General features: G+C 31.3%; 1 pseudogene; it reads right to left on the bottom strand.

Moving 5' to 3' along the window:
* Window positions 1-487: 487 nt before the first annotated feature.
* Window positions 488-4494, bottom strand: LOC149562033 (uncharacterized; annotated as a pseudogene).
* Between the last annotated feature and the right edge of the window lie 3009 nt (window positions 4495-7503).

The raw sequence follows: 7503 nt of genomic DNA on the forward strand, positions 1-7503 counted from the left end.
AAGAATTTTGTAGTGGCAAGGTCACAAAAATAGTAATCAAGCAATGTAGAAAGAAAATGATCAACTCTATGAACATTGTCCTCAAACTCAAAATCAAGGAAGAAAATAGAAAAGTGAATATTTTTAGCACAACACCCTCATGATTTAACTTGATACAAAAATTTGGAGAGGAAGCTCAAATTGTAATTGAAGTGCAATATAAAAACAAGAATCATGAAAGAAGAGATATATTATAGCTAAAGAACTTTTATTTATTTATTGTTCTTAAGACTTATGTTAAACCATTGACAAAAAAAACCCAAATTATATTTCATGGTTTCAACAGTCCCATAGCATATGCCCCTATTCCTTGTAAGTTGTAGCCATAAAACAAATTACAAGAAGTTTCATCATCTTCATTCATTAGCATACTTTCCTCCACTTTGGGCAGGATTTTTTGACAAAAAATTGAATTAAAACTAGAAACAATCATATAATTCTTATGAAACTATGGACAACTCATAAGCATTCCTAAATAATTTTTTGAAATTATATCCCTATTCTCAAAATTCTCAATCTTGTTCATGTGGGTATTATATATTGGCTTCATTCCTCCTCTTTAATTTGGTTATGATCCAGAAGTAGATTATCATAGGTGGTCTTCAAAGCATCATAGTCAAGCTTGAGTAGAACATAATTTTTTTCCGACTACTTGTTCTTCCACCTCACATGCTTTTTTTGAAACCAAACAATAATCAATCTAGGTTGCAGGTCGAGAGAAATAGCCAAATGCAATTTCCTCTCAACATCTAGTTTGTTTCCTACTTTAAAGCTCTTCTCCAATATCTTCATCTTCTCAAATTTCAGTCTCCTCTGTTTATCTCCAAAATTCCCACACTCATTTGAACCAGCATATTCATCATAGAAGTTGTCATCCAAAAGTTCCATAAATGTACTAGGCGTTAATCTCTTATATTTTGTACAAATTTAGTTTCTTAAGGATCAAGGACCTACAATCACAAGACCAATTTTGATGCTCTACACAATACATTACAAACCATCTATGACACTAAATTTTTTTTTGTTACAAACCATTTGTTACACCAACTACATTACGATACCTAAAAGAATATGATTACCAGTACAACATAACTAACTAACTAGAACTTTGTTATTTTTGAGGATTTTCAAGCTGACCTTGAAGCACCATTGGAGAAGAAATCTTGGTGGATGAAATGGATGAATGATCCTTAGTCTTTTTGGAGACACAATAGAACCATCTCTTCAATCATAGGCCAAATTTTTTAATTCCATAAATAGGTACATAGACTTTAGACAGGATGGAATCAAAATATCAATAAATCTGCATTTTCAATGCTTGAAGAATATTGAGAATGTTTCTTCATTTGATCTAAATATGTGAATAAAAAAACAATGACCTAGGAAGAAGCAATACATAGTACAAATTTAATGTCCTTAGTTAGAAATGTCTAAAAACCAATATAATTTTTATACTTGTACTCCAATTATTTGCAATTTGATTAGGAGGTGGAGATTATGGCCAATATTTTCTCTATGTCTAATATATCTGCTATGAAGTGTGTTATGTAATTTTCATTTTTAATTACTAATAGTGATAAATAAATAACTGATATACACTTTGATTATGAGATTGATAGTTCTTGCTTTCAGCAGTGGCTGTAATATCTAATCAATTTGATTATGTATGCAGTAATTGATGTTGCCTAGGATGATATAAATTACTATGTTTGATCTTTATTTATAATATATGCAGTAGAATCTCATATATTGCTTATATTAATAATTTGTTGTTTCTAACATGTAATTAAATACTAGCAATGCATGAAGTAGTAATCCTTTTAGACATGCTAGAGTTGTTGTGTCATATATATACTTGTAATCAATGCATGATGTTGGGTCTATTATTCTCCTAGTTATAGCTTATAATCAATGATGGATGCCATGTCTAATTATTTCATCTAAAGTCTATGCTAATGTGTGGTTTGATAATGACCTCTTCAATGATGTGGATTCTCAATAAGAGATGTTGACATGAGACTTGTTTCATATGCTAACCCTGTCATCGTTTCTCTCTCTATTACCTGGATTCCAATTTGAATATTAATGTTTCTTATCAAGACAATAATGGAACTTTGGACACCTATTCTGTTACTTCTATTTTTTACTTTTGATATTGTATATGGAATCAATGAATTATTAAAAAAAGTATGGTAGTTGTAAATGGCTAAATACTATCATTAATTGTTACATGATTGTGCCCTGAAGGATGGAACAATGCACCAAACATCAAAACATGTTTTCTTCTCATATCAAAAGTGAGTTCATGGGATGATTCAAAAGCTATCTGTCAGAATCATAGTGGCCATATGGCTGCATTGACATCAAAAGGCTAAATAAGTCTAGCTTTTGAAGTAAGAAAGAGTTCTTGTCTGAGATTGGAAGGATAGCATGTCTTTTTCATCCCAATCTTGTATCTATCAAAGGATGATGCTATGAACATGGTGAGTAGTATATTGTTTATGAGTTTCTAGCAAGTTGACCTTTGGATAGATGGTTGCATCACCTTCCAAGAGGAGGTAGGAGCCTAGACTGGGGAATGAGAATGTGAATCGTTACTACACTTGCCCAAGGCATTGCGTATATTTCATTTAGCCAATCTAGTTCCTTTATAATTTGGCATTCAAGGGGAACATTTTTGTTTATGTGCCATTGGAATGCTAGGATACTAATTCATTACGTGAGTCAAATTGGATTATTTCAACATATTAATAAATATATGTTATAGTTATTCTATTTTGTTAAAATATTTTAACAGACATTGTATTAATGATGTATCATGGTGTTTATACTCAACCCAATCTTAGAAAGGACTTATGTCCAAATCAGTCTTGGTAAGTCTAAAGCATTGACTTGCACACTTGCCCAAGTCTTACAGCCAAGACTTAGAAGTTTACCAATACTCAAATCAGAGTTGTCAAACTGAGTTGACTTTGAAGAAAATAGAAAATCAACTTGAAAATTAGGAAGGAAAAAAAGAACGTAAAAAAATAAAAGCTTCTTTCACATATTATATGTATACTTTGTTGAAAAGTTTTGGCTCTATTTTTCCTCTTGGTTCAAGGCAGTCTCAAACAATTTGATAGGTTTTGGCTATCTCAAAACACAATGGGACAATCTCTTGATATGGTAGAAGACTAGATATATTTTGAAGATAAACTTTGAATTCATGTTAATTTGGATGAAACTTTGTGTATTCCCTATAAGTGCAGTATTCCACTTGTTTACAATTTTTGTGAAAGTTATTGATCTTGATGGCATGAGGCTCTTCCTAACACGATTCTCAAACACCTTCATGTGTTCATCATCAACACATAAGAAAGCAAAAATGGTGCACTCTTTATTTGTTCATTTTGCAGATTCCAAACTCCATCCTTTAAGTTGTTGGATGCTTCTTGAGTCATTCTTATCTTAGGCAATATACAAACTTCAAATCCACACATGTTGAAAAGATTTTTAGGATTGTCCTTGCTATAAATAGAAACAAAAATATTCTCCCACTCTAATGTTGTTATGCTATGAGGAAGCATGTTCAACATTGCCAAATCTATCTTTTCAAAGAACTACTCATAAATTATTTATACCTTGACACCATTTACAAACCAATAGAGGAGGTTTTGGAAACAAATGAAATTTGTCCCCTTCATACCAGAGATACTAATCAAGATATGCATCCATGATTTTCTCTAGAGGTTCAATTTCATAAACAGGAATTAGATAGTTGTGCAAGTCCATAAACTCAATTCCTACTTCTTTAAAGGAGCTTTGAGTAAGTAGATGCCGTTTAATATGTGATAAAGCTTCATGAGGATTGTCATATGAATGTTCAATAAGACCTATCTCTTCTCTCTGCTACTAATTTAATCTAATTGCAACATTGTAAGACTCTTTCAACCACTCCAATGCTATTATCAAAAGTTTGGTATCATGCTTATATGACAATGATGGAAAAGGAATAGGAGAAAACTTTCTAGATTCCAACTAATGCACTGTAGTGATATATATAGCCACATCATCCTCTGGTTTTACATATGGACCATCTTTCAAGTAATTATGTTGTCATTCCTATTCTTCTTTAAGCCATAGATGTGTGAGCCTTCCTAGGTTTTTACGACGAACTGTCTTGTCCACAGTTGCACCACGCCAAATACATTTATGATTATAGTTTGCAACATTTGTCCACCCAGCTGCTTTAGATTTAACATAACAAAAAATCATATTCTCAATAGGCACTAGAAAACCTGGTACCTTCCGAGGGATGTTTTCCTTCCAACAAAACCACGCTTTACTCAGATGTTGCAAGATAGTATGATCTCTATTCTGTTTGATACCTTCTGGCATTACATCAAGAACATCATGCATGATAGCTGCTCTAAGTTCCAAGTCAAAATGAATTTCAACCCTTTGTTTGGTCATAGTCTTTGCTACTTCCTTTGAATGATGCCCTTCAAACTTTTGATCAAGCAAGTTCCCAAGCCATCTTTCCAATAGTGGCATAAATTCTTGGACTAAATAAAAATAATTAGTCATAAAATAATATAATAATATATCTCTAAAACTCAAATTTACAAAGGAAAATTTATTTTAAAACGTTTAGTTCCTAAACTAAATTGATCTACTTGCAAGTAATTATGTTGGATCTTAAATTGTAAGCATAACCTATCAGCCTTTCAGTCATATATATTGACTTGGTATACTCAACAAGTCCAATGTACTCAACAAATAAAATAAGGATGGTTTTTTCGACATTTCCATGCATGTCAACATGGGTGAGAAGGAATAAATTCATATTGGAAAGTTAATTGTTGAAACAAGGATGTGTTGGTAATCTGGGTTATTTTGAATAAGCTTGATTGTGGTACCAAAAGGTTAAGAGGTGAAGCATGTCATTTCAAGGTTCCAAAAATTTCTTAAGGAAAAAGAGCTAATAATAAAGAATAGATGCGTCAGAATAGCTATTTTTAGCTATGGATATTTTCAGTAGGCTGCTATTGTTAGACCCGTTTCTAGATCTCTTTTATTTTTAGAGAGTTTATTTTCAAACAATTTGTTTCAACTATTTTGGGTTTTAGAGACTGCATGGTTTTCAAGCAACCTATTATGGACAATTCCTTTAGCCTTTAGTTAATTGATTTTTTTATCTATTCTAAATAAATTGCACTTTCATGAAAAATATGAGAACTAATTGACGCAGAAGTATATAAAGTTTTGTAAACACTCACTAGTATTTTTTAACCCTCAGATTAGAGGGAGAATGATGACTTTGGCTATACTTGCAAGGACAAAAATTTATTGTTCAAGCTCTCTTTGTGTGTGATGAAGTTCCTATGCTTCATTAAATTGTGGTGTGAAAAGTTTCATATATTTAGGATAGATTACCAATAATTGCAGGCTTTGTGTTGTGATTATTGTTAATTGGGTACCTATAGCTCTATGCACTTGGGTGTTTGATTCATGAACATTGGAATCTAGTTGTGTGCATGTAATCAGAATTTTTAATTCAACTCTTGTGTGCATTAAACTAATGGCATCTACTTTTGAGGTTTTGGGCACAAAGTTTGCATGTTTATGTTCTAATAGGTTAAGAAGTTGGTAGAAGTCATAGACTCATAAAGGATGTGGTCAAAATCTGTCATTAGTTTGTGTACAATGAATAGAAAGATAGGATAATTCAAGTATATTTGCATTGCATGTTTAAAACCTAGAGATAAACTTTGTGCATATTGCAAAAAGCTATAAATTGTCCCCATGGATTAGGTTTAGAGAGTTTTTGGTTCAAGTTTTTCCTTTATAAGGGAGGATCCTCATTTGTTCAAGGAAGGTTGTCTCTTTATATGTTCTAGAAGATGAGTTTTGGTGACCCCTCTTTGAGTTTTTTATTCTTAAGAGAAATTTCAACAACTTTGCCTTTTGTTTACTGCATTATTATTTCATTTTATGTAATTTGTTGAGTCTGTAAAAGAATATCATGAGGCCAATTCTTCCCAAATTGGGATGAACATTCTATTTAGTGAGCACTCTTATGGAAGATACCTACATGGCAAATTTTTTTTTAGATGAATTCCTTAAGAATGTTAAAAGTATAGCATTTTATAACTTTGTTGTGATTTATTTCACAATGGATCTACATAATTAGACTAAGATAAGATATTAATCTGGCATGTTTTTAGTGTTTATGTATTGGCATATTTTTCAGGTGAAGGATTCTTCAATTATTCATAATTTTGTTGGGTCTACGTTTCAATGCCATAATATATCAAAGCTTCATGATAAAAGGTTCAACATTTTGTCTCAACATTTTTTTATTAGCAAGGTTTAATGCTGATAAATAATATTTGGATGGTATTTAGTGGGTAACATTTTCCCAGCAATGGATAGTAGGAATATTTGAATTAGACATTCATCTTACAAAATAAAATGTTCAATGATCAGACAATCTTTTCTTTTTACCATTCATTTCTATTTTCTTTTGGGGGTGACACAATTATTCAACTTTTAAAGAAAATTGTTGGACTTCTTAGCTACCAAATATTGACAACTTGTTTTGTTTCTTGTATGGATTCTTTTAGAACTGTCATGTTAGAGGCACACTATCGTAGATTACAAATATATTCAAAACCACCTAGTAGTATTATTCACACTTTTGGGATGCTTCCCTGTGTTACACTACTTTTATAAAAGTATAATATGAAGCATTTAATAACCAACATTTCAAATAGGCAAGTTTAGTAATTTGAGTAAATAAACATTCCTTCCAAGGTTAGCCATGCTAGTTGGTACTATCCTAACATATTTGTAATTTTGGATCTTAGATGTTGCATGTAGTAACTTGAAGGCCTTGGAGCACTAGAATCGGTATAGGAATTTGCAAAGTAGCCATTGGTTGTAGTGCTGGATACATTGAGAACTTTAATGTCTAATGCAAGTATGTTCTGATTCACTTTGGCAGGATTATAGCATACTTATGTGACCATAAATGAAAAATTGTCCAAGAGTTCAAAATATGTTCACTCAAAACTTTTCTTTAGAGAATAATTAAACAACATAGGATCATGGATGTTGTTATGTTATTTCAGTGCTTTTAATCATTCTCACAAAAGCTTAAGGTACAAAAAATTGGAAATGTGTTATGAAGGTTCTACATTATACTTGATACTAAATGTCAAGTTGTATTCTTTTGAAAAATGATTTTATAAAATCAAATGAGGATGAAAAGGCTATATAATTAATTGGTCACAAATAATTCTATTTATATTAATTATATATGATCAACAAATGAGTATTTTTTTAAATCAGTAAACTTATGTATGTTTTTAAATTGATATCACATAATAGTTATTACAAAAAGTGGCCAAATGACACATATGCCATGGCCCATGAGACACAACTCTCCAAAGCTTAGTTTAAAATTTAGATCTATAGTAA

Source organism: Cupressus sempervirens, chromosome 4 (assembly GCF_028749045.1).
Source record: "Cupressus sempervirens isolate cs-2001-9-10 chromosome 4, ASM2874904v1, whole genome shotgun sequence".
Classification (NCBI taxonomy): Eukaryota; Viridiplantae; Streptophyta; class Pinopsida; order Cupressales; family Cupressaceae; genus Cupressus; species Cupressus sempervirens.